The sequence below is a fragment of the Cyanistes caeruleus genome, chromosome 9 (genome assembly GCF_971803275.1).
Source record: "Cyanistes caeruleus chromosome 9, bCyaCae1.hap1.1, whole genome shotgun sequence".
Lineage (NCBI taxonomy): Eukaryota > Metazoa > Chordata > Aves > Passeriformes > Paridae > Cyanistes > Cyanistes caeruleus.
The window spans coordinates 15,461,488-15,483,609 of NC_141709.1; the positions used below are offsets into that span (position 1 = coordinate 15,461,488).

General features: G+C 40.1%; 2 long non-coding RNA genes across 3 annotated transcripts in view; both read right to left on the minus strand.

Moving 5' to 3' along the window:
- Positions 1-22,122, minus strand: part of LOC147651627 (uncharacterized) — a 52,016-nt gene that overhangs the window by 27,716 nt on the left and 2,178 nt on the right. The gene's annotated exons all lie outside the window — the stretch shown is intronic.
- Positions 5,782-9,682, minus strand: LOC147651628 (uncharacterized). The gene is made up of 2 exons (XR_015273725.1): positions 7,244-9,682; positions 5,782-7,076 (listed from the first exon to the last, which is right to left on the minus strand). It is a non-coding gene; the product is annotated as an uncharacterized LOC147651628 (long non-coding RNA).

The window sequence follows — 22,122 nt, forward strand, 5'->3', positions numbered from 1 at the left end:
TTAAACCAATGGGCTACACAAACAGATACTGAAGACTACTTTCATTAGTGGGATTTCAGACTATGGAAGGCTAAGTTGGTAAATCAATTCTTGCTGAATAAATGTTTTTGAATGCTGATTTTTTGTTCTCTTGTTCAATTAATAGCACTACTTTCAAAAGAGGGTTTGGGAGGATGGAGGGTCCCCTCCAAATAAGTACAGCTTTAAATTTCTTCCATTTTGGAATACAAATCAGTCTTTGAGTCACATGAATGCGATCCAGCATTTCCAGGATCTCTTCTTCTGAATAGAAACTTCTGAAGAAACTCTAGCGTTGCATCCAATTTGAATAACATCAAGCATAAAGAGGTAATGAGTGACAGTTTCAGTGAGAAAAGAACTCTTCTAGAAGATATTATGTTTATATATGAACAGCACATGAGAGTCCCAAAGTCACCGTTTGCATACACCATGTATGTGTAGGAAGTCAAGCACAACTAGGAGCAGATATTTAAATTTATCAAGTTTGACAGCTTCTTCCTCATCAGTAAGCTGCCTCTGTCTTCACATTACACTCTTCCCCTTCCACCCTCGGAACAGCATCCCACTTCTTTAAGCAGCACAACTGCTGGGAGAGGTAGCTGGGAAAACTGAAGTAAGAAATGTCTCCCAGCTGAGATCCTCTTCTTCATTTTCCCAGTTGCTTTCCTTATTTATTTTGCACATCAGAAGCCCAGCTCTCCTAAGACCCTGTTCACTGTTCTCTCCAACAATACCTCAGAACCAAAAATCCCCTGCCTGCAGTTTTTTCTCCTGTCATGTCCCCAGCCAGATTTTCCAACAACCCAGCACCCCAATAATTCCTCTGCCTTATCCCACCTGCAACAGAGTAGCTGAGTGTGGTGTAGGTACTGACTGGAATGCAAATGTCATGTACCACTGATAAAGCATTATAAAATACACCCACACAGGATAAAGGTGGTAAGAATACATAATGGAACTCTGAAAAAAACCCTAAAGAAATAATATGATTTCTGTCTTATTTTATGGACAAGGGGCTGGTACAATCCTGGCATGCTTCATAAGTTTTGACTATTATAAAATAAAAACTAAAAACTTCTCAGTAATTTCAACATAGTAACACTCTGCTTCAGCTGTTACTCTCACTAAAAGTAGTTTAATGTCATGTAAGATATCAATATATCCAATTGTGTGCAAAACTGTAGATACATTTAAGGTCCTGGCACTGGGTTGAGTGGGAACTCAGTTTTCCAAGTACCAATATAAATGTGCACAGGTAAGCAAAGAGAAAATACAAAAGCCTCTCCCACACAGGCTAAAAGTGTGTGTAAATGTGTGCTTAAAGAGATCTACCAGTTTTTCATCTTTTTGCTGTTATACTTGAAAAAAAGCTGTCATTCACACTTTATCACCTGGTGTCTGTAAGCGTTTGAGTCTGGCCAAACAGAATAGATTGTGCAGTGACTGTTAGCATATACTTAATAAACTGCACCAAAAGTTTAAGTCTGAAGTTTAGAATCGGTAGTAAAAGTAGAGAAATACAGAATAAACTATAAACTAAATAAACTATGGCTCCACTTCAACTACAGAATTTGACTACCTTTACCTGAAGGCCCTAATCCTGCAACCTGTGATTACACCAATAACCTAATAACCTCTTCTTTGGAAAATGTCCCCTTGGACTTAGTGCTGACGTCATTATTCAGATAAAATTCCTACTGAGCTGACCTGAATACATGAGCTTTCTCCCAGAAAAAAAAAAAAAAAAAGCTTAGCATTAGAATTATAGCATATAGTTCAATATTTATAAAAATTCCTTAAAGCATGTCCTTAGATTCCTTAACTTTACATAGGTTACATTGTATGTCCTAAATAACAGGTAGATTACTTTGCTTTAGCATAAGCAGTTAAAATGAAATATGAGCTTCCAGGCTCCACTTGAAGTCAAGGCTAATAAAACTAGCTGCGTACCTGAGCTCCCAATAAATGAAAGAAGTGAGGAAGGAAATAATATGAGGCACATTTTACAGACAAGAAACTGAGGCTTGGAATAATAAGGACTCCTCAAACATACCATAGAGCTCATCCCTAATACCAGATCCCTTGGGCTCAAAGTCTCTCCCTAAGGCTCAAAGATCTTTAATTTCCCCTGCTTTCCCTCATTTAATAACTATATTAATTAGTAATTGGATTTGTCAAAAAGTTACTGTTTAGTGAAGTGACAGACTAACCCTAATACCATCAAATTAAAATATAACAGGAAAGTTTTCATCTCTCTGTTCTAGAACCTCAAAAACACTTCTCCCATCTATGTGCACTAAGAGCATAACAGCCTTGGTGTGTCAGACCAGAAGTTCATTTAATCTTACCTCCCCTACAGCAGTAGCCAACAACAGCAAAAGCATTAAAATGGAGTAAGTGTGGAATGATGTTTCCTCTGAATAATCTCCCTCAACTTCCAACAATCCATTGTTCTGAGACTTTAATGCTGAATATCTCGCAATAGGCAGCTTTAACTGTTGAGTGGTGATGCTGATTATACGATACACAAAGAGGAAAGTCATTGCTATTTTTAAAAGGCATAAACTCAAAGGAAGAAGCAGAATATTTTCCCTTTCTTACCTTCACAGCTTGCTTTTTAAAGACATATTTTTCATATATTAGTAGGAAAATCCTAAGCTAAAAGGTCCTACTAGTACTGAAAGGCATTATCACCAAATTGTGCAGCTGTTTTAAAAAGCATGTTTATGTGCTATTAAAGGTATGTCACAAAAACTGACTAGATGGAATCAACAATATTGTAGCTGTAAGGGAAAATAAATTTTGTGAACACTAATAACTGAGTAAAAAATGTAAGGTATGGCTACTGTTTACAGGGAAACCGAGTTCATATCAGCAAGGAATGGAAAGGAGGTCTAATGGCAAGAGGAAGAAAAAGTGTGACAAGACAGAAAAAAGGATGAAGCTTCTGAAAATGAGTCAAAGAATTTCAACACAAACAGTATGCAATAATAAGTAATTAACCAAATATTTTGGCCACAATAACAGAATAACTAAACATGATGTGATATTCTTTAATCCCATTATGCATTGATCAGATTTTGTACATTAACTCAGAAACCCAAACTTTGAATGACACATGATAAGATATGACCACAGACTTCAGAAAGATAAGCCATAAACAGGTGCAGGTAAGAACTGCAAATTATGTCTTTATTAGAAGCATACTACAATCTTATCTAAATGATTATTAGCATTGAGACACTGATGATTAATCTTACACATCATTCCATAAAGCTCTACCTCAAACCACCAAAGAGATCTGCAGAAACAATGTCAAACCAATTTTGAATTCTGCTTTGAATTGCTAATACTGCTTTTGCAGCATAAGTAACCATTAAATTGGGATTCTCCAGAACAACCCTTTATACCCTTGCAAGTCTTCCCAAGCAGCCATTCACCACAATGGCATCTAAACCTGAACAACCTACAGTCAGCTCTGATCCTGCCAGTGCTGACCCCTCTCTTCATATTGTTCTGGTTTTACACATCTGCTGCACCCACCTGCTGCCTGTTTGTACACAGATTATAAAGTCTCTGGGACAGGGATCCTGCCTTTGTTCTATGTTTGTACAACATCTGCCACCTAGTAACTGACTATAAACAGATTACTTCTCACTGAAGAGAAAAAAATAGACATCATTGTCTAAAGAAAAGTGAGGTTTATTTCCTACTTTCTCTTTCAGGGTCAGACATTCTATAAAATGTTTTTCAAGTAGATACATTAATCATTTCATTTTCCCAGCCACCATGAGGCAATTCAGAAGGCCATTGTTTCATATACTAAGACTCCTCAAATTACTATAATTATTTTGCACTGCAACTCAGGATTCAAAAAGCTTATAATGAAAAATAGCATGAACTGGAGTACCATTTTAACATGAAAATGGTTCTTGCAGGAAAATTAGATTAATATTGGATGGAGTTTCAAAATCCATTATGCATTACAAATTATGAAAATAAAAATATTTATCTCTGCATTTGGCACCCCTGAAAATAAAGCAAATTTCATGCATGTGATAATGTACAGTCAGAAGTCAAATCATCTAAACTTTAGACTCTCCATCTTTGGCACCAACTTATTATAAAATTGCCTACACTTACAGGGAAAATAAGACTAAATTATTTTATTGTCAGTGTGTTATTCTCCATCCATTCTCTTCAAGAACACACCATTCAGAAAAGCAGAGCAAATCTGATATTTGGGTTAGAGCATAGCAGTCACAGGCCACGTATGCCTGCCTCTGTAACAGTCCTTCATATTCACAGATCCTCCACTGCTGTTCCATTTTGTATTTTTACTTTGTTATTAGATGTTCCAGGGAGTCCCTAATAGGATGATGTGAGTACTGCTTATGAGTATATGATATTCCACATACCCTAAAGGTCTTTGCCTTCAGCATGTTCAAGAAGTATTTACATATTGTGGTAACAAATTAAGGATATTTGCATATGTAAGGTAAATGCATGCTTTACTATAAGTAGTTTCTTCATGCACATGTATGGCTTCTATTCTGTATTCTCATACTCTCTGCTATTTATTTATTGACAGCTTGCTTTATCCATGACTAGAAACTACTAAACAGGACCAATGTGCTATTTTTCAAGTCTGCCTTTTGAAACTTGTTGTTTTTACATTAGAACAGAGTGAAAGGCTAGAAAAAAATCATTACACAGAAACCAAGTAAGTCACATGTGTCTCCATTTCAGCACATGGTTGATTTTCCCCAAATGCCTCTCAGTGCCTTCATAACTGGGTAACATGTTTATTTCTCCACTTTCTTTCCAGAGAAGTCCTTCTGATGTAAGGCTTGTCTTTAAAAAACACCTGGTCAGAGAGCAGGGCCTACTTAGGCTGATGTAGGACTACAAAGAAAATAGTACACAGAAACCATAAAACAGTGAATCATGGTAACTTTCATTGCTTTGATTACTGTCATGTTTCATTTGAAACACACTCAGATCCCTTTTTTTCAGCTAGAGTGAAAAAAATTACATAGAACCTCTCTCCAGTAAGAATAGACCATCATTGTAAGCTTTTTACATGTTTATTTAACATATTTTTTCTTGTTTTATTAATTACCTGCAAAAGCTAAGACAATGAAGCAAGTGAAAGAGTTTACTAAAGAAACTTTGTTACCCCCAAAACACCTGTCTTGGCAGTCATAAACAAAGGTCATCACACCACAAAATGTCATTCCTGGTGAAGTCTGAATTAGTAGTTCCATTCTTGCAAGGAAAATATAATAAATATTCTTGAAACACTTTCATATACTAACAAACAGCTTAACAAGAGAAATATTTTATATACTTTGCATAAAGCAAACATAGTTCGCCTTCACTTTTGTCTTCCTCAGTGAACCAGTAACTCCTAGTTTACCTTCACAAGCCCTTCTGAACAAGTGTGGCCTGGAAAAGGCAGACAGACTTCCCTGTATAGAGTATATTGCCAGACATTTCCTTGCCTTTGTATTTCACAGAACTCAGACTGAAGATATCAGCTAACCCTGAATGTCAGAGGAAAGAGGTGGTTTCTTCAGTAGGATTCTTTTGGGCTTAAGGCACCCTGGTAAGGGAAGAAGGCTTTTCCAACATTGTTTACATCTTCAACAGGCACTACTAAATCAGATTTACCAAGTCCACTCTTTATCTTAAATATGTATAAGGATGCCTGTTGCTCTATTAGGAATGGCGAGAAGAATGACACAGACTCTCTAGGGAGTCGATCAGGAGAATTTCTCTCAGTTTATTGCTTCAGATCTTTTTTATAGACCGATACAGTGAAAAGTACAGAAAAGAAAACTCTTATTGGTTAGCAAACTAACATATCACCATCACTGGTCAGTGGGGTACACCACCCCTCGACCTTCTCTTGCAAGAAAACAAGGAACAGACAAACAGCACCTGCAAGGCTGTCTTCTGTCTCTGAGGATTGTTTTAATTCCTCCCCATGATTTCCCAGGCCACTTTCTCAGGCAAGACTGAGAAAGCTATGCGGCCTGCAATTTCCACAGGCACCGTGCTCTCTGTTTCACAGTTAGCATCCACAATTCCCCCTTTTGGTTTTAAAATAAAAAAACAGTGTTTTTAATCTCCTGCTGGGCCCTTGCAGGAAAGAGAACAAACACAGCACAAGAGGTCTCCTTCAACAGAACCTTGAATGGATACTGATTTAGAATTTTGGCTTATGTTCTTGATATCTAAGGATTGTTTTCTTTGTAAGGACTTGATGGTTGACTCTAATACAACTAGTTCAGTGAACTAACACACACAGCAAATAAAACATCATTAGTCTGCTCAAACTGACAGTCTAACTTATCAACAGGAAAGTTTAAAAGAATACTAAAGTGACAAAACTTAAGTTAAGAACACCTAGATCTAAACCCAGTGAAACTCTACTCAATTTTACCATGTAACATCTAGAAACGTTTTTACGGATCAGTCAACAATGTAATTCACAATGCTTTGATCCCTTTTTTTTGTTGTTGTTGACCATTGGATTTTCCCCTCAAATATGATTGAGGGACTTGTAGAGTTCACATGGCTGTGGTCAAAAGCTTCCTGACTCTCTGCAATCAGTGAAGTAACCAGGGAAGCTATCTGCGGTGTAGAGATGGTTGCTTCATCAGGATCATGTTGTTGTTCTTCAGGTTCTGCAGCTGTGTTGCTGAGTGGTTTGAAGCTTGCATACTCTGTAGTTCTGTTAAGTTGACTCCATTGTAAAGTTGTTGGTGTTGCAGCTCGCTGAAGCTCCTGCTCAGCTGCTGTTTCCAGCGGTGGTTGCCCTGGCAACAAAGTTGCAGTGGCCAGCACAGGTAGGGTAGCAGCTTTGCTTGTGGTCTTGTCTGCCCCCCTGCTCCGGGCTGGGCACAGAGGGGAGAGTCCATGCCTGCTTCTGCTGTGGTGGGCAGTGCCGCTGCCATCAGGGGGCTGTGCAGAGGCCAGAGGGGACACCTCTGATGAGGGTAGCAGCGATGGGTGTCCTGGCAAGGTTCGCGCATGCGCAGGTTCCGCGGCTGGACACGTGGGGGCTGAAAGCTGATCTCCCCCCGCCGTGCCAGCGGGTCTCACAGCTGGATGCGGGGGGCTGAAAGCTGATCTCCCCCCGCCGTGCCAGCAGGTCTCACAACTGGATGCGGGGGGCTGAAAGCTGATCTCCCCCCGCCGTGCCAGCAGGTCTCACAGCTGGATGCGGGGGGCTGAAAGCTGATCTCCCCCCGCCGTGCCAGCGGGTCTCACAGCTGGATGCGGGGGGCTGAAAGCTGATCTCCCCCCGCCGTGCCAGCGGGTCTCACAGCTGGATGCGGGGGGCTGAAAGCTGATCTCCCCCCGCCGTGCCAGCGGGTCTCACAGCTGGATGCGGGGGGCTGAAAGCTGATCTCCCCGCTCCACGCCAGCGGTTCCGCAGATGGATGTAGGGGGGCCACTCCTCTCGCCGCACTGGTGGGTTACAGTGGGGGGGCGTCCATGCTGTCCCTTGCGGCACAGGAGAAAGGAACACAGAGGGAGTGGGGGGGCTGAAGAACACCATCAACAGCGAAGGGCCCCCTACGGCCGCTCGCAGCGGCGCTCACGGCGCTGGTGAAGGCGCCACAGACGGAGGCGCAGGCAGGGACGGGCGGTCTCCGTTCTCCTGCCACCTCTCTGTTGGCGAGGCTTGTGCGCCCAGCTCCGCAGGTGACGGGTTCTCGGTCTCACCTCCCAGTCTCTCATGGTGTACAAAAGAGGCACCCCCAGCATCTGAAGCCTCTATTTTGGTATTACCGTCCCCAGACTGGCACCACTCCAGCGCTTTAAAGAGCACGCCCCAGGTGGCTGCCAAGCTGCACACGCTGTTATCTCCTGCAGCTAACTCAGACCATAGGCAGTCTCCCACTGACAGCCAAATCTCGAGGTTAAAGGCATTATCGAGAGTCACAGTAAAACTTTGCACTTTTACCCACTGGAACAAAGCGCACATAACATCTTCAGAAATATCGAGTCCCACGTGCGACAAGGCATCCTGCCACTCAGGGAAGACAAGCTGATCATTAGTTGAATTGCAGTTCTTCATTGCGAGAACCATCTATCTTGACAGCCCATGAATGCAATGATGCAGACGCAGTGGCTTAACCAGGAACTTTAAGCTCTGCTTCATCAAGATAAGCAGTTCCAAGCCCGCTCACTGGCAGGGCTCCACTATCCCGTTGGTCTAAAAACCAGCTCCCTCCAGGAGAGCCCGGGAGATTCTCACTTACCCCTCTGTGGGGGAAACGTCTGGTTCGTTGTCTGCTGGTTGCACTGAACCTCAGGGGTCACCAGATGCACATCACGTCGGGGTCACCAGATGTCGCTCTATTAGGAATGGTGAGAAGAACGACACAGACTCTCTAGGGATGCGATCAGGAGAATTTCTCTCAGTTTATTGCTTCAGATCTTTTTTATAGACTGATACGTGAAAAGTACAGAAAATAAACTCTTATTGGCTAGTAAACTAACACATCACCATCATTGGTCAGTGGGGTACACCACCCCTCGACCTTCTCTTGCAAGAAAACAAGGAACAGACAAACAGCACCTGCAAGGCTGTCTTCTATCTCTGAGGATTGTTTTAATTCCTCCCCATGAGTTCCCAGGCCACTTTCTCAGGCAAGACTGAGAAAGCTATGCGGCCTGCAATTGCCACAGGCACCATGCTCTCTGTTTCACAGTTAGCATCCACAGACGCCTTTGAAGAGATTTATTCCTTAAGGCGCAAAATGGACCTAGCTCCCATGAAAAGCAATACACTTCCATCAAAGACAGGAATACAGCTTTCCTATATTCCCCTGTCTCACATTAAGGTGTATCTATATTTGGGGGGAAAGTCTCTCAGTGGCTAGATAAATTTCTGTAGAGCAAAGAGTAAAGCTGAAGTGATTTCATACTTGATACAGACAGAACGACATAGTATCATGGGGAACACATTGTTTGGAGGGGTTCATAGGAGCACATATCTCCCCATCTGTAAGGTAATATCTTAGCTGTGACACATCCCAGCACTTTACATCCCACAAGTTTGCAATGACCCTATAAAATTACTTTCCATCCATCTGAAGTTCCAGTGGCAAGAAATATTTCTGATAAATAACCAGGACCTGGCAGCAGGTCTAATAATGTAGTGCCAGGTTTAAGATGCTGCAGTTATCAGTCACACCACAGAACAGATCATGCATAGCAAAGAGCTGCTTTATTAGCTTGAAGGAATATGCAGCATGTATAAAATGACAGACTGCAACTACTGAGCAGAAGCTAGAGCTGAAGCAAAATCCCATCATGGCCCAGATAATGTGTGCCATTCACAATCTTACAGGAGATCCACCCTAACCAGCACATTAGTTAACAGCACAAGCTTGAGACAACAATCAGGAAGCCATCCAGGCTCAAAACTGAATTTTGCCTTCTTTCTTGGGCTGACAAGAAATAGACAAGGAGGAAATTGATACACTTCCCTGAAACTACAAATCATAAAAAAAACATAATACAAAGAAAGAACTTTTCTGAGGCAATTTCTCACACTAAGACAGTGACCCTTGTCCTTTTCTAAAACAGACCAAAGCACTTCTCCTGACAATACCAGCCAAGTGCAGGCCTTTTATTATTCAAAAGGAATAAAAGGGTTATTACGAAAGGAATGCAACCTTTAGGGATATAAAAGTGAGTGACTAGAGGCCAGGGGCCCCCTTTACTAACAAGCAATGAACTACAATTCACTATTGTTGGGCTACTTTGTACAAACCAGACATCTTAATAAAACGCATTATGTAGGGTGCTAAGCATTTATGAGGTGACCTGTCTCCATAGAACAGTCCTGGGACTTAGTATGTCTTCCTAGCACTTTGCTATAAGTTTCAATAATCCTTTCAAAAGAATTGTTGAGATGATAGCAAATGCTAGATATTAGGATGGTTTTGTCATAATTTTCTCATTTATTGCAAGAAAAACAAGGAAAAGCATTCAAATAGCTGCACAGGAAAGAAAAAAACCAAAACAACCCAACAAAACTTGTTCTGTTTCACTTGATATAGCAATGGATACAGCAATGCCAAATTTGTGATTTCTTATGTGTGACCTAATTATTGGACAACAACTATAACTATCAAGGTATTGACAAGATACCAAGGAAATATTAAAAACCCACTTTCTACTTTCAGAATACATTACAGTCAAAGGTATCCATGCTACAAATTCACTTTTCTTCTATTTAAAAATACTATTTCAAGTTCCAATGGGACTCAAATTTTTTCACCAGAAGCAAGACTTAGTCCCCTACTCCTCCCTACATCAGCACAGCTGAATCTCTGGGCTCTATGAATGTGGAACTAGTATCACTGCAGCAGTACAGAGATAGGGAGAAATATTCCAAGCCAAAACTGGGGTCATCACAGAAGAGATGTTAACAGTAAACACATCAGAACCAAGGGCAGAACATTACCCACAGCATCTGGTGTATTTTTTTCTTCTTTGTTGGCAGAAAAAAATTATCTACACAATAGATCTGCTTGCCTTGAAATTGATTGCAACTGCTACCCCAACTCCTTGTTTCCCTCATCAGTCCTTCCAGAGCCCTGAAACTGGCACTGCTCAATCCTTCCCACAGCCTCTTGTTCTTCTCTCAGAGGTGCCAGCCCCAGTCTCATTGGTCTCCTGCTCTCACTCAGTGTCACCAACTGAGGAGTGTCATGCAAGTGGCACCACAGAGCACTCATGAGTACCCACTGCTGAGGGCATACTAGTAAGTGAAGGCTGAGGAACATACCCACCCTCACAGGAAACAATGGCAAAGAAACAGCACAGAGCTATAAAAAGATTCTGTACTGACATTGAGTCCCTTCATGCAGAAAGGTACATTAAACATTTTGTGGGCCATACTCAGCAAATAGATTAGAAACAGTATTTAATGGGCAAGATCAGTATTTTGAAGTGTAGGCTATAAAGCTAGACATCTCCATTTGCACTGATGACCAGAAAGGAACAGCCTAAACTTCTGAAGTGCTGAGAACCATCTGCTCTTATTTGCCTTATTAGTTATGGAAAATAAACTGTTTAATTAGATGCTTTGGCATGGACCTGATTGGCTAGACTTTTTACTGCGTAAGTTTAAAAAAAAAAAAGGAGAAGTATCAGAAGTAGAATGATCTCACATTCAGAGAAATCATTGCTTCCAGTCACCATTTGGCCTTCTCCACATCCTTCATTTAGCTCCAGAGTGACTATAAAACAAAACTGCCATTTTTTTTCCCCCATCTAATTATATAATATCAGAAAAAGTTTACATGTTAAAATGACAAAAGTTTTTTCCCTCCAGGAAGAAGCAATACCCAAATACAAAATTTTACAGTGCTCCTTGCTAGGGCTATCTGCATCATGGACTGAAATATATGCAATCAAAATAATACCTCAGACTATCATATTTTCTCAGGCATGTCTCTATCACAAAATGAAGTGCAATGTGGAGATATCTAAACTAGCAGAAGCACTATTGGGACATATATATTGTGCAGTGAAGCATCATAAAGCCTTACATTATTCTGCTGCACCCAGGCTAAGCTCTGCCATCAATCCAGGTTTCCTGGCTCTGATATGGTCTCATTCTGCTGTGGCCTCACCAGTTATATTATGCATTATTCCTGTGAATACATGTCTTTGATTCTTCTGGAAGGAACTAGCTCAAACTTGCAAAGAAGCTAGTAAAATAAGAATGAAACTCAAAATGTAAGAAAGAGAAGAGTATTAAACATTCATTATTATTGTTCTTAATAGATTATTAATTCTTGTGTAGAACTATGCACACAAGCACACACAGGTAAGAAACATGGGGGTTTTGGAGGGAGCAGGCTTTTAATGCTACTACCATTCTGAAGGAGCTTGAGCTTCAATTTGAAGCTGCTACCTGGAAAGGTCAGCCTGAACTACTGACTATCTACACCACTGTTTAAATTGTATTTGCTAAACATTTGATGCCCTAATCCCCATTGACAGCTCTACAAGCTGCCTCAGCACTAACAGCTGATAGGGTGATGAAGATGTTTGGGAATCTACGAGCTTAATAAAATGCATTTACATGGTCCTGGGTGATAAGCTGTCTCTATGTTAGAAACCAGTAAAAACTTAGAGGTACATCTCTCATTTCCCATCATCATTTGGCTCAAATGCTTGGGTTTCTTTCTAAAGGAGAGGCATATTGGCTGGGTAATGTGACACTGACAGGATCTAGGAGGGGACAGCCTAAAGAGAGGGCACAGGAGAGTGCGTCTGCCCTCCAATAGATACAGCCATTCCATGGCTTGGCTGTGAATAAGTCAAAATCTCCCCAGCTGATAGATTCTGGCCAAGAAATGAGATTAGTACCTACACCAGTCAAGATAAAGAATATTTTAAAGAAGTTTTGATAATGTCAAAAGATAATTTTAACTTTCAAACAGCATTATTTACTAGTGAATCACAGAGTGATTAACAAATCCTTATTGTTTGTTTTGCCCTTGAGAATACAGGTTCTCAAAGAGGCATAATACATTATTACCTTTGAGTACATTTTAGGCACATGACAGCTCAGAATGAGACAGATTTTTCATGTCCATATCCAGAGCTCTTAAAACAGACCTGTCCTTCAGGTAAATAGCAGCAGTAACAGTAATATTTGCTTCTATAGTCTATATTAAAAAGTTGCTATGTCAGAAATAGAAACAGTTACACTGAAGCACACTATTCTGAGTTCTGATACAAGAAAATAATTTCCTTTTTATCAAGGAAATGTATTTCAAAATTAACAAAGAACTGCTATTTCAACCCAATTTTTGTTGAACAAAACATGCAATCACATTTCACTGCAAAAGCTGAATACATTTTGTTCCTCAAAAAATCCTATCTTTTCATGGTGGTGCATCCTTATTCCCTTTCCATGCTGCTCTGTGATCTGAGAAATTCTTGTTAGGCTCATCCTTGATGAACGGCACCTTGGTGAACCAGTCCTGCCTCACTCATGGAGGCACAACTCTGTGAGCGTGTACTGCCAACCACATAAGGAGATGGTTCTCCTGGTAAAAGAGCATTTATTTTCTCTCATCCTTCCATTTCCTAACTCAGACCACTAAATAGTTTCTTGGATAATTGCAAATGCACAGCTGCTAAGAGGGAGGAAATGTAAGGACTGCTGGTTTTGTCAGGGTTATATCTGACTTTCCTCAGAGTATCTGGCAGGGTGTGTTTTGGATTTGTCACCAAAACACTGTTGTACAAACTGAAAATTAAGGAATCTTGTATTTGTTTCCTCAAAATTTCAGGACACTTGATACTGAAATCATTCCTTTTCAATGCTACTTCTCAATGAATTAACATGGCAGCAAAATGGAATACTTCTGGATTTGTATAGCTTCAGCATGAATTCATTTGCAGCTAGGAGCTGTATCCTTGCCTCTTCAAAGTTTGTCTCCACAGGTTTTATAGAGCAATTCAATGACAGAATCCAGATTATACAATAATATAAGATTATACAATGCCCTGTCCTTAGAAAATTAATGTGTCTAGATAGCTTTAAATTCTTTAGTACCAGCTGTTCTCCTGGTGAATTTCTGTCACCCTTTTGATCCTCAGTCTGCTGCTCTAAACAATGCCTTGCTGTGGTTCTCTTCTGTAGGGAATATCAGAGAACCCACAACTTGGTTTTGTTTCCATGCCCTTCCAAGCATAGGATGTCTGTAGTTTTTTTCCATAGGAAAAATTGTAAAGCTATTGTAATGCAGAGTTGGCTCCACTTGCGTTTTTGAAAGTAATTTGTTTTTTCTTTTTTAACCTTTCTTGTCACACAGAATACCCACTTCTTCCAAAGGCTCACATTTAGTGAAGTATAAGATCACAGAAACCATTTCCAAATCTCTACTCCCTAAACCTGCAGCAAGAACACCACTCCGGATGGGAAAGCACCTCACTGATATTGTTGCCATGGCAAAGCTTAGTATGAGTTTAGAGACTGGGCATGCAACCAAGAAGAAAATGAGGAGATCTGACACATGACATTTCCCCCTTTGTTTTTCTCATATAATTTGCTTTCTGCAGCTCGTCTCAAGAGCACAAGAAATGTTTCAGCTTCAATTATCTCCACAGGAGCTTCATTTTTTCCCCCCCTTTTCTTTTTTTTACTCCAAGACAACAGTCAAAGCTATTGTGACTTTTTGTGAGTTTTTTTTCCTTCAATTCCCAGAGACTTACATATGGTCATTGCAAATAATTCCTAAAAATATTCTTAGCATATGTGCTATTGTTTTCCTCTTTATTAAAAGAAACTAGATTTGAAGATGGGAACACAAACCTAATGGCTTCTCTTCTACTACAGTTTAATTTGACAGCCAATAAGGACAACATTTTCAGGGGAAAAAAAGAACCAGTACATTGCAAAACACAGATTTGATGTTGTTGTTGTTTATCATTCTAAACTGAACTTACAAACCCTGTCATTTACTGTATCACTGTTTAAGTTCCATCATTTTCAGCCAGTGTTGGGCAAGGTTGTTATAACCTGATTCAGCAATTGCATCCAGTTAACTTTACCATAAACTGTATAGTAAAATTCAAGTATCTTTAAATATAGAGACTCTATAAGTACAGAGCCTCCAAGCCCTCTGATCCATTACATTGTGAACTTGGCCAAAGCCATCACTCTACAGGGGCTTCTGGCTGGCACAAGGAGTTGGTGGCCACTGCCAGCACAGTCCTGGCCCAGGTGGGGGCAAAGGCTGCCTTCCCCCTCAGTGCTGCTGAATGCTTGACACAGTCCTGCTGTGCTCTACAGCCAAGGCCAGCTTCCTCTTCCACCTTCGAGCCCCCAGACACCCCAGCAGAGCTTTTAGCAGTCACATGAGCACAGCCTGCAGAATTCTGCACCTTCTGCGTGTCTGAGTCCTGGTGGCATTTTGCTGCAATTCCAGAAAACTTCTCTCCTTTGGACAGCAACGATGCTCAAGGTCAAACACATAATAGCCCTGGCATCTGGTTCCTATAACCTGGTCATACAATCTTTATTATTCCAAAACAAGCAATTCCAGAAAACTACTTCTTTCAAATATACTGAGGTTTTCATTTGATTCAGATTTCAAAATAAAATTTAAAGTGTCTTTTACAGCAAAGAAACTTTGTATCCCAATTCATTTTAAGAAATCCATTACAAAACAAATAACTTCTTCATGGCAAAAAGGAGCTGTTCAGTGTATTCTGTACCCTCACAGTAATTATAGTTGGAGGCCTCGGTTTCTAAACTCTTTCATAAGATGTAGACTATCAGATATGACTCTTAGCAGGATTTGTAACAAACAAGTAAACCCTTAGTGAAATGTTCTAAAACTCAGAAATACTTTAAACTCACACCCTCAATGAAATAAAATTGTGGGGAAGGAAAGTAATCAGTAGGCTAGTGCATAGCAATAAACTTGTACAGTGGGTATAAGGTGGATAACCCTTGAAATGAGAGCTATCAACAGGAACATTAAATTAGGAGGAAATAAAATAGAAACATGAGGCACTTATTCATGATCTTGAGCTTGTACACAAGGGCTGGCAGTCACTATCCTTAACTACAAGGACAGCCATTCTCCTGTCACATGGAAGCAATCACTTATTGGCAAAAGCACCTGTAGGGATGCTACGAGGAGTAACTGATCACAGGAAAACATTTCTGACTAAATCAGAATTTTTTTAATATTAACAGTGACAGTGTTCAGCTGAAATGGCTGAATGTGGACTAGATTTTAAAAAAGCACCCTATAACACGATGTTATTATGGACATAAGGAAAACATGTCAGTACAAAAGGGTTTATAACTACTGCAATCTATTTAGCCATCTGTCCAGCAAAAGGTCAATGTAATTAACTTGAACTCACACACTGACACATAAAAGTGTAGACTAGACTTCACACAAAAGAAGAGGATCAAGAAAATAAATGCTTTGACTCCAGAGATGACAATTTCTTCCATAAATCCAGATCTATTACCATATAAAATGGTGTATAAGAGTGTCACTGTGACCCTTAAACAGGTATTTCAGACATTAAAACACCAAGGATGTCAAGTTTGAAGACCTAGTTCTGGGATATTAGACCATGTAAAGAAGCTTGAAGTTACACACACAAAACCACATTTGACCAGACACCAAAGCCCATTCAAGAAACAACTCTAAAAAGTCAGTTCTTCCACCTTTCAGCTCCTTCTCTAGGTTGCCAACTTGAAAACATCAATTATATTTTTGATATGTGATTACATTGCATAGAACTGGGAAAGTACAAGGAAGGTGATCACAAGAAATGCTTATAAAATAAACAGCATGTAAAGGACACAATTTAACAAATAGGAATGGTTAAAGGCCAAGAAGAGGCAATTTTTTGGGTGAGGAATACACGTAGCTGAATCTGCAAAGGAACACTGGAGATTTCCAAACCAGCAATGGTCTATTGAGAGCTGCTCCATCTCGTGGTTACAGGTCCCCTGTTTTTGCTACCTGTAGTGAATTCCTGTTCCCAAATACCTGACAGGTATTCTGCCATGCCCAGATCTTAGGGTATTTATAGAAAACCTGAGCATGGGCTTAACCACAGCACACTACATCAAGGGCAGTACCTGAGGACTGCTACTGCTTGGAAAATCCCAGCAGCATCACTATATCTGTGCTGGATACAGCCAAAATGGATGGCCACAGACACCTAGAAACTCTAAGCCTAGCTCTGCCATCTGAAAATCTACCAAAGTAGAAAAAGCAGTCAGAGCCAGGAAAAGCAACAGCCTTAACTTAAATGAAAACGCATATACTGGATTTAAATTTCATACTAGCAGTTGCCAAAGGGATGTTTCCTGAGATCTTTTAAGCTTAAGCCTCATGGTCTTAAGAATAATGTGGGACCAACTATACAACTTGCAGCCACACCAAGCTCAGAACAAGCACTATTCTGATTTGCATGGCTGGGGATCCAGCACCCACACCCTCAGGAAGAAATGGGTGTCACCAACCCAGAAAACCACTTGGGATGCAGCAAAGAAGTGATTCTTGCTCCTTTTTCTCTTTTGGAAGCATTGCATCTCTCCAGAAAGGTGGCAGCTTAAATAGGAGCAACTCAAAGGTTCTGATAAGCATATGTGGGAGCAAATTGCAGACAAAGAAAAACATGCACTGTTGAGTGATAAGAACTAATAACCAGGTTTTAAATTTTTCTTTTAAAAAAACTCTAAAACATATTGAAAATATTAGACTGCTTAAATTTAATCCTTACTTGGTAGAAATCTACATAGCTTTACTGAACTTAGCACAAGTACACTGATTTTTCTCTGACCAAAGGTCTAAATGTAACTTGTACACAAGTAAGTTCTGTAAAATTTCATAGGAAAAAGGCACACAGAATTCCACAAAATTCATTTACAAATCTCTAGAGATGGAGAATGATTAAGAATCTCTACATAGTGTTTTTGATCTATCCTTAGGAAAAAAACAGTTCTCAAATGTTCTATTGTCATGCTACAAAAGAAAAAGTTAAACTCAGTCCTTCATCAAAAGGTTTTAGCAACCCCATGAGGCAAATAGAAATATGTTAAATTCTTAATGAGTGAAAAATATATGGGTCTCCACAACCTACAGCTATTAATGATAATGAAATATCTGCCAGCTGCCACAATCAAAGAAGCAGTAACTCAACTGTTAAAATACCACAGTTAAAGAATGACTGCCTGCCAAAGCACAAACTTCAGGTAGCATCTCTGCATCTGACAAAATAGACATCCATTCCAAAGATAATCCTCAAATTATCATTTTCTCACTTAGTGGATTTATGTAATTTAACATGCAGCCATTTTCTCATTAGGACCTAAATATAAAGTACTTGAATAAGTGATTGCTGTATTCAAACGATTACAGAACATTTTTTTCATGGTGTTCCTGACTATGGTACCCAGAACATGTAATTATTTGCTTTTAAAAGCCAATATCCTGTAGGAGTCAGGCATCCTCAAGCTGCTTTACACATCCAGCTGCTGTAGGGAACAGCTTCCCACTGGGGCCTGGACAGGTCTGACATTAAAGGCAGTCAGATTTTCTGCAACCTCCTCCCATGCAAGCAATGTCATTCCACTGCAGATTGCCCATCTAAGCATTTTAAAGCCTTGACCTTCAATCCTTTAGACCTTCTCTTGTTCTCTCAGAGTTCTGGTTTATCAGATGATCTTGGTGCAATGACAATTACCCCCACAACTGCACACATCCTGAGCCAAGGACACACTCACTGCCAAGTGGCCTTGCAGCCTTCCCCAGGACAGCTGGAAACAGCTGTGTGGGCAATACACACACACTTCCACATCTGAAGGAAGGGAACAATGACTGTCAAAGCCAGCTGATTAGCCAATATCACCAGACAGGTGACAAGTAATATTTACTGCAAAAAAACCCTATTCCATTTTAAGAACAACGTCTTTCCTTACAGAAATGGTGACACATTAAAAAACTGGATTTACAGATGTAGTAGATTCTTTCATGTAAATGGATCCAGATGTAAGTGCATCTGAGGCAGTAAAAAGAAATCAGAAACAGTCAATATTTTAATTTACAATTCATAGGTTCCACATGATTTACTTGCTAATGTATCAAACTGCCACAGGAATAACCATCTCTAAACACCACCTTGCACACCCAACCTCAAAACTGGTCTTCTCAAAAGTCACAAAACAGCATAGCTTTCCATGAAAAGTAGCAGAAAGCTAATAGCCAGATCTCTTTAAATATAAGCATATTCTTAATTTTCATTTTCTACAGTACAGTATGACAGACATAGGATGGATCACGTGGCTTGTGAAAATCAGATCACTCCCCAAATTCCTTAAGACCTTTTAGGCATGCTCAAATATCTCTGGCACAGTGGCACACACAAAGTTTGAGATATGACATAAAATGAAGATGTTTTTTAGGAATATAATTTCTATTCCTCATATTCCATGAAGGCATAGGAAATGATGCCACATATATCCAGCCATAGTTTCTAATGATAGCATTGCAGAATGAATTGGGGGGATGTGTCTTAAACAATTTATCTTTAATGTATTTCATCAAAATTATGGATATTCACCTGTCAGAGCAATCTAGGTGACATTGGAGTTTGGGGTGGAAGAAGACAGGACAACATTGTCAAAAGCAGAAGCTTCAAATTCCAAGGCCCTGAAAACTAGCAACTGCATTTAGAACTCAAATCCTACCCTAGGTTAGCTGTCCAATCAAAAACAAACTGGGCCAGGCACTCTGAGTCCTTTTGATGCCTTAAGTTTTAGCTTTCATATTTTTCAGATTCCGTGCTGCCTAGGTCTGTAGTTTAGAGCTTTATATTAAGTGTTAATGAGCTCTCTTCACGGAGTAGGTAGACAAAACAATTCCTTTCCTCTCTTGACACCAAGAACAAACATAAGTTTCAGGCCCAAAAGCATAAACAACAGTGGACTGAAGAGAGAAAACAAGAAGGATTGGACTTCATAACTTGAAGCTGTGACTGGACAATTAACCCCAATATGCAGATGGACCAAAACTTATAAAAATCTGAGACCTCGTGACCAGACATCTATTTTGTGACCATTCTGGATCCATCTTGGGTGTAGCCCTGGCCAGGCTCCTGTACTGCCCAAGGTGTATCCTTTAAGGCTCTTCAATAAATACCTTCTTTATTCTTAACTCTGTCTAGTCTCTGTTCTAAGTCAACCTTCTCAAGGCATCACTTTCACACAACTACCTAAAAAGAACTAAGTGACCTCTGTGTTACAAGAGGGTTTTCAGAAGCTGGGACTGGCTGACAAACAGTACATATAACTAAAAAAGCTTTCCTAATCAGAATTCATAAAATAATTTGTACAGCTCTATTCTCTAATAAATAACAAACCATGTTGAAAGGCTTTCTTGCCCTCATTCACAGCAAAATGAGATATGGTATTTCAGTGTTGTTCTCAATAGGCAGTCGTAATAAATATGTATTGAAAAAATTACATGCTCTTCCACATACAGAGAAAGGCTATTAGTAAACCAAACATTGAGATACCTCTTGACATCAGTAATTGAGAACACAGCCACACTCTTCAGCTTTCCATTTGCTTCTTATTTCTTTTTGACCTGCTTAGTACTTGGGAAAACAGCCTAAAAACTTTCAATAAGTTTCCAAAGTGTCCAAAGATTTAGGATAATATAGAATAGAATGCTATATTATTCAGATATTTGTATCCTTTTACTTAAAAGTTATTACTTCACAGCACAAGAAAAGTTTATCCTTGATGTAGGATAACAGAAACAACTTACCTAACAAAGGCATTTACAAGTTATGTAAATTCTGGAAATGCCAGAAACATTTTGAAGAGCATGTAATGGATGCTAGAAATAAGAAAGTTGCTTGTGCTTGGGGTTTTCATATTTGGGTTTCTTTCTTCCCCCACAAAATTATTTCAATGTCAAAAAAGATCCCTGTTGTTGAGAACAAAAAGCTAAGCCAGTAGTCACACAGTCAAAGCATCAAAACCCCTCAGGTTTAGAGTATTAGCATGGCCTTGGAAAGAGCCTACCCACAGCTGAGAGTAGCTACCTACTGACTCAGCTATGGACAAATCATTAAGCTGCTCTTAATTGGTTTAGATTCCTATCTTTTCCCCTGAACTTACTCAAAGTACTGCTAATTTTTTTGTCTTTGGTTTAGAAAACAAGAACTCCCTATACAGGGGACTTTGTTTCTTCACATAAATCAGTCTCTGCATAGAAGTTCCACAGAAGAACTTTTTTTAAAGCACTTCACAAAGGTCTCCATACAAAATGCTTACTTCTCCTTATGTGAACAATCCAAACAATCCTAATATCCTCTGTGAGAAAGGCAGAGTAAATCTGCATGTTTTTCCTCCTCTGCAAATTAGCCAAGCACCAACACAATCCCCCAGGGACTACTCCAACAGCAGCAGATTACATTGAAACCTCATCAAATGCCAGAATAAGTCCCTCCTTCAAATCACACAGCACACATTCTGCTGTGCCCAACTGCAGAAATACAGAAAAACAAAGGGGCACTTTCTAGTGTCACAGCTGACTTAACTGTGATTCAAAGAGCTCACTCAGGTCAAAGGGGAGGAAAAGAGTTGGCATAAATTTCAATATAATTCCACTGAGTTATGTGTGAACACAGTTCCTCAGGCAGATTATCTGGCACGACATTGCCTCTGAAGCTCCTCTTGGAGTACGCTAAATTCCCTGCTTATAAAATTACCATGGCACAGCAGTCAGCCGTGATGGTTTAGACCCACATCTGCTACCACCACATAGTACTCCACATCCCACTGGGGGTGGCTCAGAGCACAGGTACCTCTAGGCTGGCTGCTGCTCCATAGCCACAGCGATGCAGGCAGGAGAAATCCATTTGCAATCATTTATAACCACAGTCATCACCACAGCACTGCAGCACTCCCACATTCAGCAGGAGTCAGGCTGAAACATTCTTCTTTATCCTGTGGCGTTATAAAAAAGCAGCTTTTCAGAAAAATAACACAACAGGAGCCCATACCAAGCTACTGCTAATGGAGTGGCTGAAAGGGGTCACAGGAAGGTCCTCCAGATCAAAGAACAGAATGACAGTTCTAAGACAGCCAAGAACAAATCATAAAAAGACAGGCAGACTTCTGGCAAGGATGAAGCTGCTGGTCAATATCAGAGGGCACAGATAGAATCCCCTCACAGATGAGAGCCACAATACACAGGTCAATGAGGATAGGGATTCACAAACTGCTGGGGATGGGGGAAAGACTTCAACTTCTACTCCAGTTCTCAGATGAACACAAGAGCCAGAGGCAGTCTAAAACCCTTGTTAGAAAACATTTGTTTGTGCAGGCTGGGACAGGTTCCACTGCACATTGGAACTAGGGAGGAGCATTTCATAGCACTGCACCCTTCCACAGTACAAAACATATATCACAGCACCTTAGTAAGTGTATTTTACAGCATTCTAAAAGGATATTTCATGTCACACAATACATTAATAGACAGAAGAGATTCTTTTGGGAGAACA